Below are 25,543 nucleotides of genomic sequence, written 5' to 3'. Positions count from 1 at the left end.
TCTCCCAATCTCCTCTCCCCTTCCTTTTCTGAAGCTTTTCTCGTTCCCTCTCTTAATTTCTCATCCCATTTCCTCTAACACCTGCTCTAAATCCCCTCCCCACCCCCGCTCCACTCCCTCTCTCCTCCCCCTTTCCCTTTCCTCTCCCCAGTCCATTATCTCCTCTTCCTCCTTCAATCTTTCCCTTTCATTATTCTGTCCTCCTCCCATTCGTCTCTCCTCTCTTGATCCCTCCCTCTCCTTCCTTCTATGGCTCCTTCTCCATCCCTCCACCTACTCTACACCTCGTAGCCATTGCCACACGTCCCCACTCAATCCTGGCACAATGCCTGAGGGCCCCGCCTGACATTATTGCCCAAATCCACCAGGGTCAGTTAGATTCTACCATCTCCACAAGTGTTACCCAAGTCATCGTCATGGTAGGGCCAGACGGTACTGGGGGAGGTGAGGCTATGTGAGGTCAGGTTCGGTGGTTTGTTTTAAATTAAGTAACGTCTCAATATTGTGGGAGAATGAGATTAGGTTAGGCTTAATTTAGTCACTCCAGGTTCTGAAGGCAGTGAGTAAGCTTTAGTTAGGTGAGGTTTAGGTTAGATTTAGTTATTAAGTCTGATGGCAGTTGCTAGGTGAGGAGAGGTTAGGATAGTTAGGTTTTTAGAGTTTGTTAAGCAGGTTTGGTCAGGAATTATCGACAGTGGTGAGATGAGGTTGAGTTAACCTGTAGGTTAACCTTTAAATGATGGCTGTCATCTAAGCTATGACAAACTCCAGAAAATCTAAATGTGCGGACACAATTGTCCAACGCATGTGATTGATAAAGGGAAATGAGGCCCAGAATTCCCTCAGAAGTTCATACTCTGTCAGAACAGTGTAGTACAGATTATATGATGAGATATAGGAGAGGGATTATATATATATATATATATATATATATATATATATATATATATATATATATATATATATATAGATAGATAGATAGATAGATAGATAGATAGATAGATAGATAGATAGATTATTTTTTCCCCCTTATAACTCTTGATATACTCTGCACTACACTCTTCTGACAGAGTATGAACTACGAGTACTGACGGAATTCTGTGCCTCATTTCCCTTTATCAATCACATGCGTTGGACAAGTGTGTCTGCGCCCTAAGATTTTCTGGTGTTTGCCATAACTTAGATGTCAGCCATCATTTCAAGGTTAACCTACAGGTTAACTTAACCTGATCTCACCACTGTCGGCAATACCTGACTTTCTATCCTCAGGGACTCTGTCTTACTATTTTATCATTATTTTATTGAAGTAAGAAAATACCCTACGTCTTCTACCCACTGACCCCTACAATGAAATACCAGCTAATATAGCTTAAAAAGCCTCTAAAAAATTAGGTCACGATCAATTATTATTACTTGTTCAAAGGCAAAAATTCAGTCGATACTGGAGCCTTGGGAGAAGGGTTTGGCGGGGTTTACCAAGAAGGAGACGCTCTAAGCCGGATTGCCCTCGACTTTGATGCCATGTTAGTTTAAAGCTGCCAATCCCTTGGTTTTGTTCTTGTATATGTGCATGTGTAGGTGTTGTGCTTGTGCATCCAGTTTGAGTCCCCAGATCTGTTATTTTTGACAGAGACTCAAGAAATCCCCAACTTCGATTTAGCTAGATTTAATTTTCCTGGTAATATCTTGATTCAAATTTTCAGACCCAAAGGAGGCGTACTGTATATTGCCATGATAAATCAGAAATCTCCCGGAAGGAGACTGCTAACTTTAATTATCCGTATTTCGACTATTCCATATACATATTAAATTCTTTTGGTAAAATTAAATATTTCTGTTGTGTTTATTGTTCCCCTAATGCCCCTCAAGCACTAAGTTTATTTGACTGTATTCACAATTAAGCGTAATCAACATTAATACTGCATTAGAAATTACTATCCTGTGCGATTTTAATGTCCATAATAATGGATGGCTCACTTATTCAGCCACAACTGATGACTCTGGTCTTGAATGTGAGCTATTTGCAGACTCATTCAATCTCACCCAGTTAGTCAATTAACCAACCCGTGTACCAGACAACCCCGATCAAAATCCCCACCTATTGGACTTGTTTCTAATAACCAGTTCAGATCATTATAATGTCGAAGTGAAATCCCCCATCGGATCCTCGGATCATTGTCTGATACAAGCCATTAGTTTAACACCTACCACACCCTCCTGCTCTGAACCTGGCACTACGACAGGGCAGACTGGGAGGGTCTCCAAAATTTTTTCATGAATATTCTTTGGACCTCTTTCTTTCTCTCAAGATGCAAACTCCACATTGGGCCACATACAGGATTTCATTAAAGTCAGCATAGATACGTTTATTCCCCAACATAGTTACAGAAAAAAATGTAATTTGCCTAAATGGTTCGACCACAATTGTGCTAGAGTAACAGAACAAAAAACAATAGCTTATAACACTTATACAAGGACCAAACTTAAAGAAACCTTTAACTCTTATAGAAATATCAGAAACATTGCTAAAATTATTATCAATCTTTCTAAATCAAACTTTCTTCATAGACAGGCTAACAAACTAATAAACAGGCAAAATGATAAAATAATTTTGGCTCCCCTTAATTCATTGAAATCTAACTTCACTACCACATCTTCCATTCCACTGTTACAGTCCCCCAGTGGAAATCTAGTAAGTGACCCACGTGGAAAAGCCAACCTTCTTGTTGATATTTTGTCAACAAACTCAACCCTAAATACGGAAGATCACAGTATTCCTGTACTTGATTTTGATTCCCCTTAAATACACCCTCTGAAGATTCACACAAGATACATACAAGCTGTATTATAGAATCTTTCAGTAGATAAAGCTACTGGTCCCGATGAAATTACTTCAGTAGTACTTAAAAATTGCTTCCCAGTGTTGGCTCCTGTATTATCAAAATTATTCCTCTTACGCATCTGTACCTCAAGTTTTCCAGCCTCTTGGAAAGAAGCAAATATATATCCATCCTGTTTCTAAGAAGCAGGCCACTTCTATCTATCAAACTACTGTATAGACCAGTTGCTCGAACTTCGGTTCTTGGTAAAGTTTTTGACACATAAATAAACACACAGTCAAGCACCTAGAAATCAATAAATTAATCAATGATCGGCAGTATGGATTTAGACAAGAACGTTCAACTGTAGACATTCTTTGCCTTCTTACCCATTAGATTAACACAACAATAGATCATCATGGTGAAAACACATCACAGCACTTGATATTTCAAAAGCATTAGACAGAGTGTGGCACCGAGCCATAATGTCTGAGACGTCACACTATGGCCTTGCATCACTGGTTCCTTTAATTTCTTCATACCTTCATAACAGAAGAATACGGGTCGTGGTAGATGGAATTTATTCCCACTTTCATTCCATAAATGCTTGCGTACCTCAGGGATCAGCTTTGGCGCCAACCCACTTTCTCATTCATATAAATGACCTCCTATCTGTCACTCACAGCCCAGTACACTCAAATGCTGATGACTCGACCCTACATAGTTCTTTCACATTTAGTACCTCCTTTACATAATATGATATTATAAATTCCCAAATAAACACAGCAATTTCTCGGAACCAGGGCCTTTATAAAATTAATCAATGAAGACAAACAAACCTGGTCACATTTAATGTTTAGAAAACTAAATACATTAATTTCTCCAACAGAAAGAATCCCTCAGACTCCTACATAATTTTAAATGATGTCAATATTCCAATATCCACTACAGTTGATATAATGGGTGTCACACTAAACACCAACCTAAGCTTGACAGCTTATTTTGAGCCCTTTGCTAAAAATGCTTCTAAAATTTGGGACTTCTGTACAGAGTTCGTAAATCCTTCACTGACGAGCAGTTGGCCACGATATACAAAAGTCATGTGCGTTCTCAGATCGAATACTGTTCGCCACTGTGGGGTGGATGTGGAGCGGTTGCATTGAGGCACTTGGACTAAATACCATTAGATTAATCAATAATCCTGACATAACGCAGGACCTTCCTCCTTTATCAGTACGTAGTGAGGTTGCTTCTTTAGCATTATTATACCGGTATTTTTACCGTAACTGCTCTGACAAACTTGTTTCAATTTTGCCTCCCCTTCACATTTTCTCCCGAAAAACTCTGGCAGCTGGGAGCGCCCATGAACTTACACTCTATTTCCCGCAGTGCAGAACCTCTGCTTATAAAAATTCACTTATCCCCAGAACTGCTACTCTCTGGAATTCACTTCCTGGCAGTTGCTTCCCACAAACATTTAATCTACTTTTATTTAAATCCAGTTGTTATAAATATTTTATGACTTGAGGATGCCTTTGGGCACATGCACTTATTTTTTTTTTATTGCATTTGTTTTTCCTTCCTCCATTCATTGTCTCTTTAAAAAAAATGTATTTTAAATTGCCAAGGAAGAGGTGTTGCGGAATATCCACAAATAACGTTCTTATCCTTCTCCTCCTGTTCTCATTATCCAGTCATCACCACCACAACCATTACCATCTTCATCATTCTTCTCTTCCTCATTCTCCTGCTCCTTCTCCTCACGATCGTCATTATCATCATCATCATCATCATCATCACCATCATCATCATTATCCCCGTATGTCAGATGAGGAACTATCGCCCTCAGTCACCCTCTTCCTCTTCCTATTATCTCTAGCCTTTTAAGCTCTCTACCAGACAGTCTGAAAGGAGCAAGGGGGCTGTTGCTGTCTGGATTTCTCTGTCTAAAATAGGACTGCCAATCAGCAATACCGACACCAGACCACACCACCACACCAGTCGATAATACCCACGCCACACCACGCCACCACACAGGACAATACCACACCAGTCAATAATAGCCACACCACACCACAACACAGGATAATACAACACCAGTCAATAATAGCCACACCACACCACACCACCACAGAGGGTAATACCACACAAGTCAATAATATTAACCTGCACCACACCACCACACAGGATATTACCACCCTTGTCAGTAGCAATCACACCACACCACCACACAGGATAATACCACACCAGTCAGTAATACCCGCACAACACCACACCACACAGGGTATTGAGACATGGTATTTCACTCTGAACAATATATCTGACAAGAGAGAGAGAGAGAGAGAGAGAGAGAGAGAGAGAAAGAGAGAGAAGCATTATCTTTTTTTTTTACCTGCTCATGTAATCCATATCACATCCAAGCGATTTTATTATGCGCAAGAAGGAATTTTCGAACGAGGAGTGGGGGGGGAGATATAGCCCTCATTGACCCCTTCGAATTGCTAGTCACGAAGAAGTGCTATGGGAAGGATGTGGAGCCGTAGCATTGTCTTACTCTGCCACTGAGCTATGTGAAATTTCCTGCAAAAGGACGAAAATTTGGGCAAAGCTAAGGTGAAAGGATTATATTTGTCATTGTTTTTGTTGCTGATTGTTTTTTGTTATTGTTTTTGTTGTTTTTACTTTGTTTTTGTAGGTGTTGTGGTGGTATTGTTGTTATTTGTTCTTGTTTATTTGTCATTCTTGTTGTTGTTATTGTTTTTCTTGGTGTTCTTGTCGTTCTTGTTGAGGATAATGGAGCCGAGTTCTTGCTTACGACTGCCATACTGCGTGACGACCACTGGGGGCTTCACGACGACCTTTACCACTACTCACACTGCCGATGCTAGGGTCACCTCGAGTCGTACTGGTCGTCTTCGTTGTCGTTGTGGTCGTGGTGGGCTCCCCGGACGACCTCTTCATCCTGTAGATGCAGGAGCAGTAACACCTGCCGTCTGAACCTTTGTAGCAGCAGGGATTAGGCCCACACGGGGGGAGGATTGCTGTGGCTGTTGTGGGTTAGGGAGTAAAAACAATAGTAGTAGTGATGATAATAGTAGTAGTACTGATGATAATAGTAGTAGTGATTAGGATAATAATAACAGCAGTAGTGATAATGATAACAATAATAGTGGTAATAATGGTAGTTAGAATAATATTAATAATGATAATCGTAATGATAATAGTAGTAGTGATGATAATAATAATAGTAGTGATAATAATAATAGTAGTGATAATGATAGTAGCAGTGATAATGATAAAAGTATCAGTGATTATAATAGTAAAAGTGATGATAATAACAGTAATGGGAACAACAGAAGTGATAATAGTAGTAGTGACGATAATAACAGTACAGTAGTACTGATAGAAGTAGTGATTTTAATAATAGTTATAATGATAACAATAGTAGTAATGATGATAATATTAATAGTAGTAGTAATAATGATAATAGTAGCAATAACAGTAATAGCAATAATAGTAAGGATAACAGTAGCAGTGAAGATGATAACAGTAGTAAGGATAATAATAATAGTACTAGTGACGATAATAATAGAAGTGGTGATAATAATAGTAGTGATGATAGCAGTAGTGATAATGATAATAGTAGTAGTGATAGTGACAGTGATAATACTAATTATAATAGTAATAATTATAACAACAGCAGTGATAATAATAATGATAATACTAGCAGTAATAATAATAATGATGATAACAGCAATAACAACAAGCCTTTACCAAAGACGTATCCTCATCATGCGGTAAAGAATATGTAGAAATACACTAATAGTTATGCCAATTTCGTGTATATACATACATATATATATATATATATATATATATATATATATATATATATATATATATATATATATAGATAGATAGATAGATAGATAGATAGATAATGTATGTAGACCTATGTATGTATGTATACGGGCATAAACTAGGACTCGTACACTATTTTTACCTGTCCCCGCCCCGGGGGAGCTTGGAGATTGGTAGTCTATTGTTTTTACTCTGTTTGTTTGTTTGACCCTCTGTCTGTCTGTTAACAACTTTACGTGAAAACTAGTGGTGCGATTTTGACTAAGATGATGGGCTTCGACCTTCTGAAGACCTGATTAAATTTTGGCCCAAAATGGGCCCAGACCCAGGCTGTGGACCCCAAAAAATGAACAAAAAAAACAAATCGCCATAACCGTTTTCCAATTCGTCACATCGACATGGAACCAAAACCTAAAGGTGCATCGTCAATTATCACCCGATTTACTCCAAATTTTGTGACATCTTTGACTAGGTATCCTGTTGTGTATACACGTCAGCACTAAAATGACTGCTGGACACAGGTTTGCTGTGCCTTGGCCCCGCTTCTTGTTTTTTGAGACGTTAAGATGTTCAAGCAAGTAGTTTCCAAGACACAGCTATTTACAGATTAGTTTCCATGTTTTGATATAGCTCGTAAAATACTTGAAATGTGGAAGTTTCATACATTAGGACATAAATCACAGTTTATACTCTACTTCTCTGTAAGCTTGAAGAGAATCCAGCAAGAAGTTTGCAGAATATAGCACTAGAAAGCGCTCAAAGAGCGCATACCTCAGCCAATACCATTGCCATTAAGAAGGATACAGATCCGTACAAGTGGATATAGGATCCGGATCCCCCCCCCCCAAATTTAATCAGTTCGTTTTTGGGCCATGGGCCATCTTTCCATAAAATTTCGTTGAAATTCATTGCGAACTTTTGGAGATATTGTGCGGAATACTCCGAATCCGGATCCGCCCCAAAATCTAATCGTTCTTCCTTGGCCCATGTCCCACCCTTCCACAAAATTTAATCAAAATCCGCTCATAACTTTTTGAGTAATCCTGCTAACAGACAAACCAACCAACCAACGCGGGGTAAAACATACCCTCCTTGGCGGAGGTAACAAGACAGATTTTTCCTTATATGGTCATAGCTCGTGAAGTACAGACAATATGGCAATTTTACCTATACGGGCATCAACTACGACACATACTCTATCTTTCTGTGTGATAGGAAGCCAATCCACCTGGTAGTTTACGAGATACAGGCCCGGACGGAAAGACGGACGGACAGGGGCGATTCCTATATCCCCACCATATGGAATAATGGTGAGGATAATAATAGTGATAGTGATGATGATGATGATGATGATGATGATGATGATGATAATAATAATAATAATAATAATAATAATAATAATAATAAAAATAATGATAACAGTAGCAGTAGTAGTAATCATACTACTGCTACTACTACCACTACCTACTACTACTACTACTGCTACTACTTCTACTACTACTAACAATAGTAGTAGTAACAGTAAAGTAAAAAATGCAGCGAAACGGTCATATATTAGAACAAAAATGTCACTGACAAAACAAAGAAATGTGTGTGTGTGTGTGTGTGTGTGTGTGTGTGTGTGTGTGTGTGTGTGTGTAAATCCATGAAAAGAACAACATTATACATAGCGAATATTATCATTCTTAATGGCATAGTAGGCTTCGTAACGGCTCTTCTTTAGCGATGTAGCCTTTTATTATTATTATTATTATTATTATTATCATTATTATTATTATTTATGCATAAAGCATCCCTGAACTATTGAGCGTTCTTTATATTGTTTAATATTGAAATTGTTTGCACTAATGGAAGAGCATATCAATGTGCAATGATGTGAATAAACCGCTGAGGAAAATGTGCAACAAAATCTATAAAATTCGATATCGACATACGGTACTTTGCGTCTATTAGACACGAGAGCATATCAATGTACGGACAGAATGAATCACTAGTGAATAGGTATAATGAAATTTCAAAGGCACTTATCATCACGAATCTCAAACAAACTTAATATATTACCGTACCTGAACTCAAAGCAGGAAGAACAGCCAGTAAAATGCAGAGCAGAGCGAAAGGAGCCATAATGTTCATCCACCTTGGTTTCAGGGTCCACACTGAATTCCCACACCCGCCACGAATGTTGCCACACTTTTAGATGGGAATTATCGTACCAGCCCCTCACAATTATCGATTTTTCGTTGGAATTATTTTACATCATTATTTTTTTAAAACAGCGTTTAAGAATCTGATGTAGTCTATTTTATAACGGTCGCCGATGCCTTGGTTATTTACTGAAAACTTACCCATTACAATTATCTTCATAAAAAACGTCGTTTTGTAAGGTACTGACATACTCAGGTGCATATTTATCACCTTATTTTGTATTAGAATTAGAGCATACCATAAAAATCTCATAATGATAATATTACGATAGTATAATCATATCCTTTATTACAAGAATAATACTTCAAGGAAAAGAATAGCCTTAGTGCCAAACAAGAAAATCACTCTGACTAGCAACAGAATGCAGTCCATAGGACTTAGATAATTCACAGAAATGAGCTTACTCTTGCAGGTAATAACTCAGTAAGACCATATAACAAATATTTTCAGTGATGACCATCACATTAGCCCTTAAGATCCTCATCTATCCAATTGTGGAACAGCTGTGCATGATTAGCTATGCGTGCCTCAAAATTTACTGCCATGCTAGCTTTCAACCCAAAATTATCATACAAACCGTACGATAATAGAAAATGGTATCGTACATCGTACCAGACGCAATAGTATCGTAGGTATACGATAATTGTCGTACGTGTGGCACACTGCCCGCCACGCTTGTGGCGGCTGGCCCACAGCCACAAGTGTGCCAAGGGGGAGGAGCTAGTGACGTTATAAAAACTAGCCAATCAGGACACAGATGGAACTGCCATATACTACTATGTAGAGAATTATTGTTATTTATTCCGTGTTAATAAAAAGTTTAGGTATAAAACAAAAATTCCTCACCTGTATAAAGTTTCAGGAAGTGTTTAGTCTACTAATAATCCTTAACAAATCCTTAAGAAAAAAGTCATTTTCAAAATGTGTTACTACAGAGCTCAATGGGGGTGAAGACACCTCTCTTTATACACACCGAAAAATTACCCCCTTATAATGAAAATTGTGTGTATTATGAAGATGCAGTAGTTTGTGCACCACTTGGTCCCTATTAATGTATGAGAAATGTGTGTGTGTGTGTGTGTGTGTGTGTGTGTGTGTGTAGATTTGAGGGGTGTTATGAACGTGTGTTTGTGTGTGTGTGTGTGTGTGTGTGTGTGTGTGTGTGTGTGTGTGTGTGTAGATTTGAGGGGTGTTATGAACGTGTGTTTGTGTGTGTGTGTGTGTGTGTGTGTGTGTGTGTGTGTGTGTGTGTGTGTGTGTGTGTGTGTGTGTGTGTAGATTTGAGGGGTGTTATGAACGTGTGTGTGTGTGTGTGCATTATGCCAGGTGAGAGAGAGGGAGGGATGGGAGGAAAACTAAACATCATTCCTCCATGACCTTTTCCCGTTACATCACTCCCCCTCCCTTTTGCAGCTCTCTATCCAAGTTAAAGTGAAAAGAATACATAGATGATAAAGGTGGAGGTAGAGACCAATAATCATTCTTTGCTTTTATCCTCTTCCTCCTCATCATCGTCACCATTATCATCATCTTTATCATCATCATCATCATCACAACCATTATCATCATCATCACAATCATTATCATTATCATCACCACCATCTTCCTCCTCCTCCTCATCATCATCATCACAACTACATATTCCACAGGGACGAATTCTGTATTAGACCCGCCAGCCAGCCTGACCCAACAGACGGCATCCCCTTCTCCCCCCAACCAGCGGAACTAGACCTGCCCCCATCATGAGATGGTTCAGGACCATGGTATTGACACTCCTAGACTCTAGAGGGAACGAAATGGCGGCAGCTGGAACAAAAATGACGGCAGCGGGAACAAAGCTGTTCCGAACGTCAAACTGCTACTACTACTACTGCTGCTGCTGCTACTACTACTACTACTACTACCACTATTACTACTACTACTGGTACTACTACTACTACTACTACTACCATTTTACAGTATGAATTGAATAAAGTCGTAACACTGCAAAATAGACGATAATGAAGTGTGTCAATTGTGAGGAGAGTAAGTGTTGGTGGAATTCAGAGACAAGCACTTAACTCCACACACACCTTGTTTGTTACGATAGATAGATGGATGGATGAGTAGATGGATAAATATTTGTAGATATGTAGGTGGATAGATGGACGGATGGATAGATACACAGAGATGGATAGATAAATATAGATAGATGGATGGATAGATAGATAAATATAAAAATGGACTGATGGATACACAGATCTTGAATTTATTTTTTTTTATTATTATTTTTTTTTTTTGCTTGGAAGGAATGGTTTGCTGGTTCCTTCTTCCCTGCATTAAAAAAAAAAAAAAATAGAAGTAGAGGTTGAATGAAAAACAAAAATGATATTGAGAGTACATTCGTAGATAGACAGATGGATAAATAGATATAAATATGGATGCATGAACATATATATATATATATATATATATATATATATATATATATATATATATATATATATATATATATATATATATATATATATATATTTATGTGTGTGTGTGTGTGTGTGTGTGTGTGTGTGTGTGTGACTAATATATGGATAGATAGATAGTTTGACAGATAGATAAAGGTATGCTGAATGAAAATTTACATACATAGGTATCAAGACTGATACATCGGTATACAGAGAAACAGATGGATAGATTAGCAGACAGAAAGATATAAATAAACACACAGACAGATGAAAAGATAGACAAACAGATAGATAAACAGACAGACAGACAGGTAGATAAACAGGCAAATAGATCATGGTAAACATTTAATCAATTCATTATCTTTACTAATAATAAAAATAATAATATATTACAAACCAAAAATAAAAGACTATGAATAGGAAATTATTATATCTGGTTTAAAAAAGGATATTTATGGATGGCAAAATAATTAAATCTTTTTCGAAATTCAGTTTGTTTACCTTTTTGGTCAGGTGACTCATGGTAACACCCGTGGCTCCTTAACACCTCTTCCTAGGTGATTTGTTTTGCATATTGCACCACTATTTTTTCTTCTACTTATATATATCGTTTTTATATCTGTATAGTGTGCATCAGGAAAATATAAAAGAGGATATGGATATTACATATCCAGAATAATTCGCCACTGGAGGGGTGTTGCTAGTCTTGAAGGCAACTGGATGGTGGTGTGTGGGTTTGGGTTGTGTAGGGTACGTTTGTGTGTGTGAGTGTGTGTGTGTGTGTGTATGTGTATGTGTGTGTGTGTGTGTGTGTGTGTGTGTGTGTGTGTGTGTGTGTGTGTGTGTGTGTGTGTGTGTGTAGTGGAATTATTGATTGTTTTCGATTTCGGGGTGACGATGAGTGAATAATAAGAATAACTGAAAGATGAGTTCTGGACAAATGTGGAAGAGTGCATGGAAAAGTTTGAAAGGAATGAGTGTTTTTGATTGGAGATATCAATGGAAAAATAGGGAATGTGAAGGTGGATGGAGTAGTTGGTGAGTGGGGTGTGCCTGCAGATGTGGATGAGAATGACAGTGCTCTAATGGACATTTGTGTGTCACGAATTCGTGAGCTTATTTATAAATTCGTGACATAGTACCTAAGTGGGAAAACCACGAACTCTACTGGAATTCCCACTGGGCATCACTCAGTTCAACCGTCCTGGTATTTACTCCGATCGGATGGTTTTCAGAACATTTCTCACTGTTTCACAAGTGATCATTCTTATGCACAACATTAGTGCCTTCACTGAGTGATTTATTGTGAGCGTGTATCGCTCACTTTCTTTCCGTTGACCATTGAAGTTCGAACACGGCCATCCCTCGCCCTCTTTCATAGTTTGAAGTTAGTCAGCTTTGAGTCGTCACGAGAGTAGGATCGTTTGTGCCCAGCTTAAGGCAGCACCGCCATTGTATAGCGAGTTCCTGAAATCTCCACCTGGATGGTGAATTGGCGAAGAGGGTTTAGCGAATTGCAGGATCTGATGTCCTGCACAGGTGCCCAGTTAATTTCGCTCAGCTCCCATCCACTGACCAGTATTTCTTTTCGTTTTTTCCAGGTTTAAGTGTTAGCTTTTGAATGAGCGAGCGAGTGTATTCTTGTTATTTTGAATTCATTTTTGGGACTCATGTAACGTAAATTTATTTCATTGTAAATTATAAATTTACAGTTCTTTTTCTTTGAGTTTAATGTAGTTAAACTCGTGTTTTATTTCTCCACGTTAAGCTTATTTTAGTTGCCGCTCATGGTTTGCACAAACGCTTTCCATTATTCATTACTGGTACTTAGGCCAGTTCTTTTGTATCAAGCTTAAATCGCTTGTGCCAGCCAGGAGTTAATGCACCAGCAAGATCCTATTTATCATTAATAGCATTAGTTACTGATTGTCAGGGGTGGAGTCATTATCTCAAGAGGCTAACAGTACTAACAAACAGCATGCGTGAGTAATTAGTTTCTGCTGTGTACTGTTGAGAAAGTTTATAAATTCTCGCCCTTAGAGACTCGACGAAGTAACCCGCCATAAAGTAAAACTTACCGCTTGATTTTCACAAGTCAATTCCTTGTCTCTATTTTCAAGCAACATCTAGGCATTTTTAATTCTTGATTTCACATCCCCCCGTGACATCTGGCGACCTCATTCCAGGATATTAACTCCTAACTCTAAAGTTATTAACGAGATAATACTCACTCACTCACACTAATGTATTTATCATTAAAGTCTATAGGCACTATCTTACTGGTGGTTATTAATTCATTACTATTAATTTTACGTAATAGTTTTCACAGTCAATCGTGTTTTTTTTTCTTTTCTTACCAGTTTAACTAGATAAAACTGGTAACCATCAACCTGTGCCTATATCCTTTACTCTTGATTATTAGCATTTCTCTGCAAGATAGCAGTCAGTGCTTAATCTTTAGGTTACTCAACCTTAATTGAGTTAGCATCATAACTACTAATGTATATGTACAGGAAGCTAAAGATATGGGGCTTAGTGACCCCGAACAAATCAAGGACTACGTCCTCTCTTGGTTTAGTTACGAGCAGCAACATGAGAATGATGCTCGTGAAGAGAGTAGAATTCAACACGAACATGAGCGAGAACAACACGAACATGAGCGAGAACAACGCGAATATGAGCGAGAACAACGAGAAAGAGAACGTGAATACGAGCGAGAACAACGCGAAAGAGAACGTGAATACGAGCGAGAACAACGAGAACACGAACGTGCCGAGTGCGGGACATGTAAGAAACATGAACTTGAGATGCTGAAGCTCAAGCGAGACTCCTTGGCTTCAGACACATCTGGTGCAGCTAACCCAAGCTCCACGAGCGCTCTCCCTGCACATGTTCTGGCGACCCCACACATCAAGCTTCCTCCATACAAGGAAGGCAAGCAAATTGAGCCATTCATAGTTCGTTTTTGAAGATATGGCTCAGTTTTACCAGCTGGATGAGGCAGCTAAGCGGCTCCAGTTTCCTAGCTTGTTTGAGGGCCCTGCCCTCGATATTCCCACAAAATTCGTGGAGACAATCTTACATATGAGATGGTGAAGGCCGCACTCGTTAAAGCGTATGGTCTCACAGTTGACGACGCCAAGAGTCAGTTTATGAGGGTGCGTTTACAAGAAAAAGAGACTGCCGTTCAGTTTCTTGATCGGCTTACTGCTTACTTAGATGAGTGGATGGAGGAAGATGAAACTCCTTCCATGCGTGAGGGGATAATTGACCTTATGCTGCACACGCAGCTAGAAAAGTCATGGCCTGCTGACCTTATGGCTCAGCTTAAGATCTCCCAGGTAAGGGATACCAGCCAAATGGTGGAGAAGGCTGATGCATTCTTCACTGTGTATTGGTATCAAACTCTTCAGCAACACACCTAGAACAGGAAAGCTGACAAATCTGGGAAACCATCTCAGACTGAACCCTAGTAACAAGGCCGTTCTGAGAATAATGGTCAAGGTCCAAATAAACCGCAGAAAAAGGACCAGGGGCAGAATACGCAGCAACCTATCTGGAAAAGTTACAAGTACCCTAACCAGCAGCAGTATCAGCCATGCAGTCAACACTCGGGACAATCCTTTTCAGCACCAGCCCCAGTGTATCAGAGGCAGGAGGCAAACGCAGCCTTTATTCCTCAACAGTAGTACAGTGGTGTCGTCCCTAGCAGTACGGGTACTTTCCCACAGTTCATTAGTCCCCCAGCAACAGTGAACCCTCCTCCACAGATGGTCAGTGCTCCATCTCCCCAGACAGTGAGTATGACCCCTCAGGTATCTAACTCTCAGGGCACCATGTTAGCCACATCATTTATTCAGCAGCCTATTCAGTGGTTGGCTGCTTTCTCCACAGGCCCTCCCACAGGCAACAGCGCCTTCCTTGTTCAGCCAGGGTTTGTGGGAGGCATTCCTGTGAAGGTCCTGAGAGACAACGGTTCCTCAGGTTGCTCTGTCAGGCAGTCTAGTTCGGCCTGAGGAGTACACAGGTCGACAGATCCAAGCTCAGCTTATTGATGGATCAGTGAGATTGTTCCCTGAGGCACGTATCCAGGTGACATCTCCATTTTACACGGGTACGACACTCGCAGTTGTCATGCCAGAACCTTTGTTTGACCTTATCATAGGCCACATACAAGGTGCCAAGTATAGTTGCACCATAGATGACGCTATTCAAACTTCGGCTACAGTAACATGAGCCATGGCCGAGGCTCCGAACTGTGTCACCCCAGTGACCATTGCATCACCGCAAGATCTGATTTGTAGCCAAGATGTTGTTCAAGAACAACATTCTGACCCGACACTTGCTGCCATGTGGAAGAAACAAAAGGGTAGAGTGATTAAGTATTCATGGGGAGGTCAAGCCAAATTCCTTCGTAAACAAGGACGGCTGTAACGTGAGTCACGAACACCCCAAGGCGAGGTTCGACTGCAGTTTGTCGTTCCCGCTAAGTATCGCCTAGCAGTGTTAGAATGGGATCATTGTTCAGCCTCAGGAGGTCACATGGGCAAAAGGAAAACCCAGGGCCATATCCGTGCTGACTTTTTCTGGCCAGGAATGGGACCAGAAATAGACAGTTTTGTGCGTTTCTGCAATATGTGTCCACGTACCACTAATCAGGGACATGTCCTTCCTGTGCCATTTGAATCCACACCCATAATCTCTGAAGCAGTTGAGAGACAGGGCAGTGGTGATGTGGGTGCAGACCTGACGTCTCACCGGTTGGTCCCACAGGACACATAATGTCCAGGACATGTATGTACATATGTACCGTAGGTTAAGGGGGAAGTTTGAGAACCCCGCAGAGACAATGCGAGACTGTGTTTGAATTACCTTGTGGTGTCTCGAGCTGTGGGTCTCTCTGAGGATTCCCGGAGAATGCACATTATCCACATGAGTGTTCACACCCACGGTGGGTGTTGAAATGTGACCTGCCAGAGATTGCATAGGGATTCTCAGCTTGCCAATGTTAATCGTAAGTGTAGAGTAGGGTTTAACCAGTAAACTGGATCCTTTGGCTTAGCGAATTGCAGCGTTTGATGTCCTGCACAGGTGCCCAGTCTTTTTGCTCAGTTTGACCACGTTTTCTGGTTAATAATAATGTAGGTTTAGGGTTTAACCAGTAAACTGGGTCCCTTGGCTTAGTGAATTGCAGCGTTTGATATCCTGCACAGGCGCTCAGTCTTTTCGCTCAGTTTGATCACTTTTCCTGGTTAATAATGTATCCAATACGAAAATAATGGCGACCTCGAATGTACAAAGCTTGGCTGGGGCTTAAAATTTTCAGCTAGAGTGTACTTTTTGTAGCGTACATACTGACTGCTAGGGAGAGAAATTGTAATTTAATAAAGATTGTTTGTCACACTGACACTTTTGATGCTCCACCTTGATTGCTTTCGCAGGTGCAGCTGGCAGTTGTAGTAATTTTGTCGTGGAGATCAGCTGATCATCTCTGCCGCATGCTGCTGCCTCTTCTCTTCTGCCTCGTTGTCATTATTTACTATTGATTTGTATTACATAATTTTACATGTAGGCACAGTTACACCACAACTGTCACACCTACACTGTGAATCACATACATCACGCCACATAACAGTTAGTTGCTAATGTAAATGTAGCAAACTTTTCGCTCAGTTTGACCTGAGTACAGGATTTTTCACTGTTGTCACGTAGTTTTTTCCCTCAAGCTTGCTCCTATTGACGTAAATATGAGGTTTTTACGCTCATGGGTGACTGTGATTTTCTCCTGTAGCAGGATAGTCCACACACCACAGTGTGAATCTTGTGTGACTGAGTTAGGATTTATATGTATGTATATCGAAAATTTTTCTAAAGAAAAATTTGATTTTGATGGTGTGTAATGTCACAAATTCGCGCGAGCTTATTTATAAACCACGAACTCTACTGGAATTCCCACTGGGCATCACTCAGTTCAACTGTCCTCATATTTACTCTGACTGGATGGTTTTCAGAACATTTCTCACTGTTTCACAAGTGATCATTCTTATGTACGACATTAGTGCCTTCACTGAGTGATTTATTGTGAGTGTATATTGCTCACTTTCTTTCCTTTGACCACTGAAGTTTGAACACGGCCATCCTTCACCCTCTTTCATCGTCTGAAGTTAGTCAGCTTTGAGTTATTGCGAGAGTAGGATCGTTTGTGCCCAGCGTAAGGCAGCGCCGCCGTTGTACAGCGAGTTCCTGAAATCTCCACCTAGACGGTGAATTGGCGAAGAGGGTTTAGCGAATTGCAGCATCCGATGTTTTGCACAGGTGCCCAGTTCATTTTGCTCAGCTCCCATCCACTGACCAGTATTTCTTTTCGTTTTTTCTAGGTTTAAGTGTTAGCTTTTGAATGAACGAGTGAGTGTATTCTTGTTATTTTGAATTCATATTTGAGACTCATGTAACATAAATTTATTTCATTGTAATTAATAAATTTACAGTTCTTTTTCTTTGAGCTTAATGTAGTTAAACTCGTGTTTTATTTCTCCACGTTAAGCTTATTTTAGTTGCCGCTCCTAGTTTGCACAAACGCTTTCCATTATTCATTACTGGTACTTAGGCCAGTTCTTTTGTATCAAGCTTAAATCCGTTGTGCCAGCCAGGAGTTAATGCACCGGCAAGAACCTGTTTATCATTAATAGCATTAGTTACTGATTGTCAGGGGTGGAGTTACTTTCTCAAGAGGCTAACAGTACTAACAAACAGCACGCGTGAGTAGTTAGTTTCTGCTGTGTACTGTTGAGAAAGTTTATAAATTCTCGTCCCTAGAGAATCAGCGAAGTCAAGTCGCAAGTCAGTTCCTTGTCTCTATTTTCAGGCAACATCTAAGCATTTTTCATTCTTAATTTCACATCCCCCCGTGACATTGTGCCAGGAGGGGGTTGGTGATAGCCAATTCCCTCTTCAGGCACAAAATGATCCACAGGTATACATTTTGAGTGATAAGAAGGGTGGGTGGTGATCTGACTCAATGGAAGGCAAAGAATGATTATGTGAGTGTGTATGAGAGAATGAGGAATCAGGTAATGGATACAAGAGCATATGGAGGTTGGGGGTGTGGACTCTCTGACCACCACTTGGTAGTGGTGAAAATCAAGGTTGAAATGAAGTGAAGAAAAAGAAAAAAAGGAAGGACAGGAGGAAGTAGTTCTTACAAGAAGGGTAGAAAGGTTACAAGAGGATGGAAAAAAGGCAGAATATAAGAAAGAAGTGGAGGAGTGATTGGGTATACATGATTTTGGATCAGATAGGGGACGTGGAAGGTGTGTGCAAGATGTTCATTCACAAAGGAAATCTTTCCAGCATGTGAGGTGGTGAGTGGGGTGATGAGAAGACGAAAGGGGGTGCAAGGAACAGCATGGTGGAATGAAGAGGTGAGTCAAGCTGTGTCACAAAAGAGGAAAGCATCTAGTGCGTGAATGTGGAATAGGGGTGTGGAAGAAGCTGAGAGACAGAAGAGAGAATTATATGTAGAGAGGAAGAGAGAGGTGAAATGATTAGTAAGAGATAGCAATAAGAGAGTGGATGAGGAATTTGGAAGGAATTTGAGTGTAAAGTGGAAGGAATGTTAGAAGATGTTCTGGAAAGAGGTACAGATAGTTAGACAGGGAGTTAAAAAAAAAGTTTGTCGGGGGGTATGAGAAAAAAATGGTAGATTACTATAGTCTATTTGATTGACCTGTGCAACTGAGACATATGCGGCAAGTAGGGTGTGTTTGATACGCGGCTGCTGATTGGCTGCCGATGATGTCATTGAAGTACTGTAAGTGCAGGCATGTATTGTTGTGCAACATGCGGACGTAGGTGTACACCATGGGTGGATTTTATAGCGCAACATGCAGATGTAGGTGTACACAGTGTGTGGATGTAGTGCAACATGAGGACGTGGTTGTACACGATGGGTGAATAATTTGTTTCAAACGTCACTCATCGTTTTATGAAACTTTATAATCAACTTTAATTTTCTTCGATAGCAGTAAGCTTTTAAAGCTAATTTTGACCTCTTTAGCTTCGGAAATTAGTTCATATTTAATCTGGCAGCTTGTACTGTAGGCGGTTTAAAACTATAAATATATATGAGTTAAAATAAGAAGAGGTGTAGATTTATATCATTGGCATCCAATCGGCAGCCACTACTCAGACACACACTACTCAGCCCATGCATCTCAGCTGCACATGTCAATCAAATAGACTATACTGGCGATGGGAGAAAAAGTGAGCAGATGGAGAGAACACTTTAAGGAACTGTTGAACATAGAGTATGAAAGTAATGAGAATATAAGTGGCTGGGGAATGGCTGGGAGAAAGAGGATGTGAGAAGAAATGAAGATATCCGTAGAATGATGTTGTGAAGGCATTGAATAAAGTTAAAATGGGGAAAGCCCCTGGAAATGATGGAGTTTGTGGTGAAATGCTGAAGCATGGGGGAGAGATGGTAGTAGCATGGATATGAAAGATATGCAGATTGGTCTTGGAGGCCTGGTAGTCAAGTATAATTATCCACCTGTACGAAGGAAAAGGGGAAAAAGAAGTGTGTGGTAATCATAACGGCATTTATCTTCTTAGTGTAATAGGAAAAGTATATGATAGGATAATTATTGACATAGTTAGGGAAATAACAGGGGAATAAGTTGAAGAAGAACGGAGATTTTAGGAAGGGAAGAGGTTGTGTAGATCAGATATTCATTCTTAGGTCTTTAGAGGAATGTCTATAGAGAAGGGGAAGAAGTTATATGGGGCCTTCATGGATTTGGAGAAAGCATATGACAGGGTGGAAAGACAAGGATTGTGGAAAGTACAGTATTAAGAATACATTAAGTAAATGGGAAGTTGCTGAATGCCGTGAGGAATATTTATGAGGGTGGTAAGGCTTCAGTGCATGTGGACAGTGAGCTGAGTGAATTTTTCTATTTGAAAGTTGAACTGAAACAGGGATGCGTCATGTCTCCGTGGTTGTTAAATCTGTATACGGATGGCGTTATAAAAGAGAAACAAGGTTGGACAGTGGATGTTGTAGCTGCCCTAATGAGAGAGGGCAATGTGTGGAAACTCCTGCTGTTGTTTGCAGATGATACTGTGTTGTTAACTGAAGATGCAAGGGAGCTACAAGGCTTGGTGAATGAGTCTGGGAGAGTGTGTGGGAAATGGAATCGAAAGGTGAATATGTAGGGAAGAGTAAAGTGATGGTCTTTGAGAGAGGTGAAGTCAGTGAATGTAAAGTGAGATTGAATGAGAAGGAAACGGAAAATGTGAGTGCATTTAAGTACTTGGGTAGTGTGATGAGTAAGGATGGAAGTTTAGAGGATGAAGCGTTTGAAAGGGTACAACTAGGTAGAAAGATTGCTGGTTCTTTGAAAGCAGTGATAAGAAACAAGGAAGTGAGCATGGGAGTGAAAAAGTTACTGCATGACAGTATTGTGATACCAACCCTTACGTATGGCAGTGAAGCATGGACCTTGTTGGAGGGACACAAGCAGTGGAAGTGAGTTATTTGAGAGAACCATGTAGAGTCACGTGGAGAGACAGACTGACAAATGAAGTGAAGTAACGTTGTGGTGTGGATGTGGGTGTCATAGGAAGCTTTAGGAGAAACACACTGAGGTGGTTTGGTCATGTGGAGAGGATGAATAGTAAGAGACTGACAAGGAGAGTGTATGTGAGTGAGTTGGAGGGGGGGAGAGGAAGGAGAAGGCTGAGGATGAAATGAAGAAATGGAGTGAAGAGGTAAATGAGAGACAGGGGTGTGACCTGGAAGCATGGCAGTGAAACGGCTTTGGACAGGGCGAAATGGAGGTGATTTGTTTGTGGCCACCCCTTACAGGATTAAGGCGTCTGACAATAAACAGATAAATAGATTATTATTAGTACCCTGATTATTTTTATCATTATTATTAATATTATTATTATGGATAATACTGTATATTATTAGTTTTGTTCTTATTATTATAATTATTATTATTATTATTATTATTATTATTATTATTGATATTATTAGTATTATTATTTTATTATTATTATTTTTTTTTTAATTATTATTATTATTATTATTATTATTATTATTATTATTATTATTATCATTCTTATTATTGTTGTTGTTGTTGTTGTTGTTGTTGGCATCATCATCATCATCATTCTTTTCGTTTTTCCTTCGTTCGCCCTCCTTCCAACCACATCGCAGGAATATATGTGCTTTCGTTATTGACCATATGACTTGCGTCGCGTCGTAAGCCCGTCCGAGGCAGCTTCTTCGTGACTAGGGCGAGTTTAGGAAGGTCCGGAGCCGAACTCGTGCCTGGACGGAAGTGTAAATTGACCCATCCTTCCGCCTCCTCCTCATCCTCCCCTCTTCTTCTTCTTTTTCTACATATCCTTATTCTTCTAAATCATCGTAGTCTTCTTCTGAGCGCGGTCTGGTAGTCTGGCATCCCCTCCACATACTTCATCCCTATGAAAGAACAAGACAACTGACACCTTTGATAACCGCAACCAACCCTGCAATAAAGGAAAAAAAGTAATTTGGGAAGGAAAACGATCGGTGACACTTTTAATAGCCGCACCCAACCCTGCAATAAAGGGAAAGAAGTAATCTGGGAAGTAAAAAGATCAGTAACACCTTTGATAGCCGCACCCAACCCTGCAATAAAGGGAAAAAGTAATTTAGGAAGGAAAAAGATCAGTGACACCTTTTATAGCCGCACCCAACCCTTTAACAAGGGGAAAGATGTAATTATTTACTTGTCCCCATGAGGATGGCCTTCAAGATCTCACTCTGCCTCAAACCTTGTCGGGGTGATCGTCTACCAGTGTATAATATTTCGTCTTCCTAAAATAAAGACAATGACCGTGCATAAAGGATTTGGTCAAGCTCCCCCCCCCCCGTCCATTGATAGCTGCCCTTTGGGGGTCTCACATATCATCCTCACATGTAAAAACTCCAACTCCCACCCAAGGGCTGAACCTCACCCATAGGGGAGGCCATGAGGGGTCCCATCTGCCTAATATGTGGCCTGGATAAACACCTAACAATCTGCAGACTGAAATGAACAGATCTTGAATTTGGCTCTCTGTTGCATCTTTTTTTTTTCTCTTGTAAGGAACTGTTTGCGATCTCCTGGCCTTTGGTTCTTCTTGGCAAAAAATAAATAAATAAATATAACGTGTTCATAGGTTGTAAACTGGCCATGTTTAATTTCGTTGGAAGCGCCGAAGCCTGTCCCCTGCTCCGTGAGGTGCGACCCACAGTGGTTTCACCCTTCCCAAAACCTTGCTGGAGTGAACATCTATATCTGAGTCAAATTTCATGCCCTTTGGTTAAAAACTTTGGCTGTGCATAGCGACTTCGTCCGACACCAGCAGCGGCCGTCAGAAATAAGGCTGGGGTCAGAGGTCAAGGGTTGGCTCAGGTATATAAGGACCTGAGACGCAGTTGTGGCGGCAGTGTGGAAGAGATAGATAGATAGAGAGAGAGAGAGAGAGAGAGAGAGAGAGAGAGAGAGAGAGAGAGAGAGAGAGAGAGAGAGAGAGAGAGAGAGAGAGAGAGAGAGAGAGAGAGAGAGAGAGAGAGAGAGAGAGAGAGAGAGAATTCTCACATGAACAGACAAGTGTGCAGTTTGAGAAATATTAGAAGCAAAATGGATATAATACCAGTTTTCCACGTACCGGTCCGTCTGCTGGATTCAGGGTGTTCGTCCCCCTTTTTCCTTTACACCCAAGCTTTCTAGGCAGCTACATTATTGCTGTGCTCACGCTGTCTGCCTGTCTGTTGCTCGTGGCTGTTCCTGTCTTCGCTACCAATCCTCAAGACTTCTGTGTCGGTGAAGCAGGTCCCGTTGCACGGTCCGATGGTTCAGTTACTACCCTTGTGCCTTGTGATAGATTCCAGTGCTTTGTGCCCGATGGGCGTGGTGGGTGTGTCAGGGATGTGGCATGCACAGGCGGTGCAACAAGTCCTGTTTGCCCTCCCTCTCCTCCCCTTCCTCTCCCCTCTTCCCATTCCTCCCCCTCTTCCCCCTCCTCCCCCTCCCACCAAATGCCCTAGTAGCTTCTCACTGGGGTTTCGGAACGCTTTCAAGTTCGCCTGTCTTCACTCTGGCACGCCTTAGCGGCCTTACCACGAGTGCCTGCAGGTGGCTTTTCAGTTGCACTGATGGCAAGGGATCCATCCACTCAGCTGCACTGATGGCAAGGGATCCATCCACTCAGCTGCACTGATGGCAATGGATCCATCCACTCAGCTGCACTGATGGCAATGGATCCATCCACTCAGCTGCACTGATGGCAAGGGATCCATCCACTCAGCTGCACTGATGGCAAGGGATCCATCCACTCAGCTGCACTGATGACAAGGGATCCATCCACTCAGCTGTGTAACATGGAGAGGTTGTCTCCACAGCGGGCGTGTGATTTACGGCCGCCATATTGAAACACCTACACTCATCAGCTCCACCGTGGTAGTGGCTGCTTTCTCTGGCAGAATGCTTCTTCTATGTATATATATGTATCAGAGCACAAGCATATGTATCTATATCTATACCTATTTTTCTGTCGACCTATTATATATATATATATATATATATATATATATATATATATATATATATATATATATACAACGATTTTTTCTACCTACCTCTACGGATTATATGGGGTACATTTAGCCAAGAGTACGAATAAGGCAGCGCTATACGATGCTGCAATACCGAACATACCTTTTTTTTTTTTCTTTATGACTGACTTAACCAAATGTGTTTATATATGATATTAAAGATAAAAATGAAGTTCATGATAAGAGCACACAATTATATAAAAATAATGTATATGTCACCAACATAAAGTATGTAAACACATTATATACAGTAAAACAAGTGTCATTATCTACTAGTTATTAACAGTACTACCAACACATCTTTGAATACAGAGACATACTTCTATAATTATTTCCTTAATGATTTTTAAATACAATAATCCTTTCCATCTGCTTTATTACTTTAGTACCAATAGTTTCCCTTGTGATAAAGTCCTTAATGTGATGTGCCCTGATAACACTGTAGCACTGTGATACCAGCTTTAGCAATGTGATATGCCCTAATAACACTGTAGCACTGTGATACCAGCTTTATTAATGTGATGTGCCCTAATAACACTGTAGCACTGTGATACCAGCTTTATTAATGTGATATGCCCTAATAACACTGTAGCACTGTGATACCAGCTTTATTAATGTGATGTGCCCTAATAACACTGTAGCACTGTGATACCAGCTTTATTAATGTGATGTGCCCTAATAACACTGTAGCACTGTGATACAAGCTTTAGTAATTTGTGAACACTGTTGTCCTCAGTGGCGGTGTCAAACGTATGGGTGTTTAGACAATCAAGTATTCTCTGTATGGCAACACTGTGTGAGATGCGTAACACAGCTGTGGAAGTAACGAGTGGCAGAGGCTGATGTTTTAAGAATTTCTACTTGTTCTTTTTCAAAATTTCAAAGCATTTCTCAGTTTCATGACAGATTATACCTACACTTGCACCGAGGAGGCCTTCCCTGTTCTGTCCTGTTAATAATAGTGCTCTAATAACTACTGCCTTTAGATGATGATACCAGTGCCTCTTGACAAAGAGTTAATTATTTTTAGTAAATATAAGAAATTAGTGACATCGAAGTCCATGAGTTGTTTTCACTGGCCTTTGACACACTCAGATGCAAATAAACAATAATAAACAAACAAACAAACAGAAAACAGAAAGGCTTGTTTTTTTTCTATTTATTTATGAGCTTAGAAGTAAATGTAAGATCAAATTAAATATGAATTTTTCTTTCTCTGTATAAGTGTTTAGACAGAGGAGGAAATGGAGCTGAAATAAATGTATGGCGCTTATATCAATGTGAGTTTCATGATCCTGCCCCACTCCTGTAGTACTGAATAATCCTTGCAGTAGGCTCTGTTACTGTATTACAACTCTCTCTCTCTCTCTCTCTCTCTCTCTCTCTCTCTCTCTCTCTCTCTCTCTCATTTTTAAAAGTTTTTGCTATTTTTCTATATCCTGTTCTTTTTCCTTTCTCTGTCTATCTGTCCCGGTTTCTATCTACTGCCTGTCTCTGTCCATGTATTCATGTATCTATCTATCTCAGTCGGTCGGTCAATGGATGAATCAGTTTTTATCTTTTTG

The 25,543-nt window shown here is 40.3% G+C and overlaps 1 long non-coding RNA gene across 1 annotated transcript; it reads right to left on the bottom strand.

Annotated features, from left to right (window-relative positions):
• Positions 1-2,340: 2,340 nt before the first annotated feature.
• LOC145407885 (uncharacterized) lies at positions 2,341-8,828 on the bottom strand. Its single transcript, XR_013898808.1, has 2 exons — positions 8,747-8,828; positions 2,341-5,866 (listed from the first exon to the last, which is right to left on the bottom strand). It is a non-coding gene; the product is annotated as an uncharacterized LOC145407885 (long non-coding RNA).
• Positions 8,829-25,543: the final 16,715 nt, after the last annotated feature.

Source organism: Coenobita brevimanus, chromosome 74 (assembly GCF_032717465.1).
Source record: "Coenobita brevimanus isolate Jiangsu-jjx chromosome 74, ASM3271746v2, whole genome shotgun sequence".
Taxonomy (NCBI): domain Eukaryota; kingdom Metazoa; phylum Arthropoda; class Malacostraca; order Decapoda; family Coenobitidae; genus Coenobita; species Coenobita brevimanus.
The sequence above is the reverse complement of the archived record's forward strand: the minus strand, read 5'-3'. Positions and strand labels throughout refer to the sequence as shown.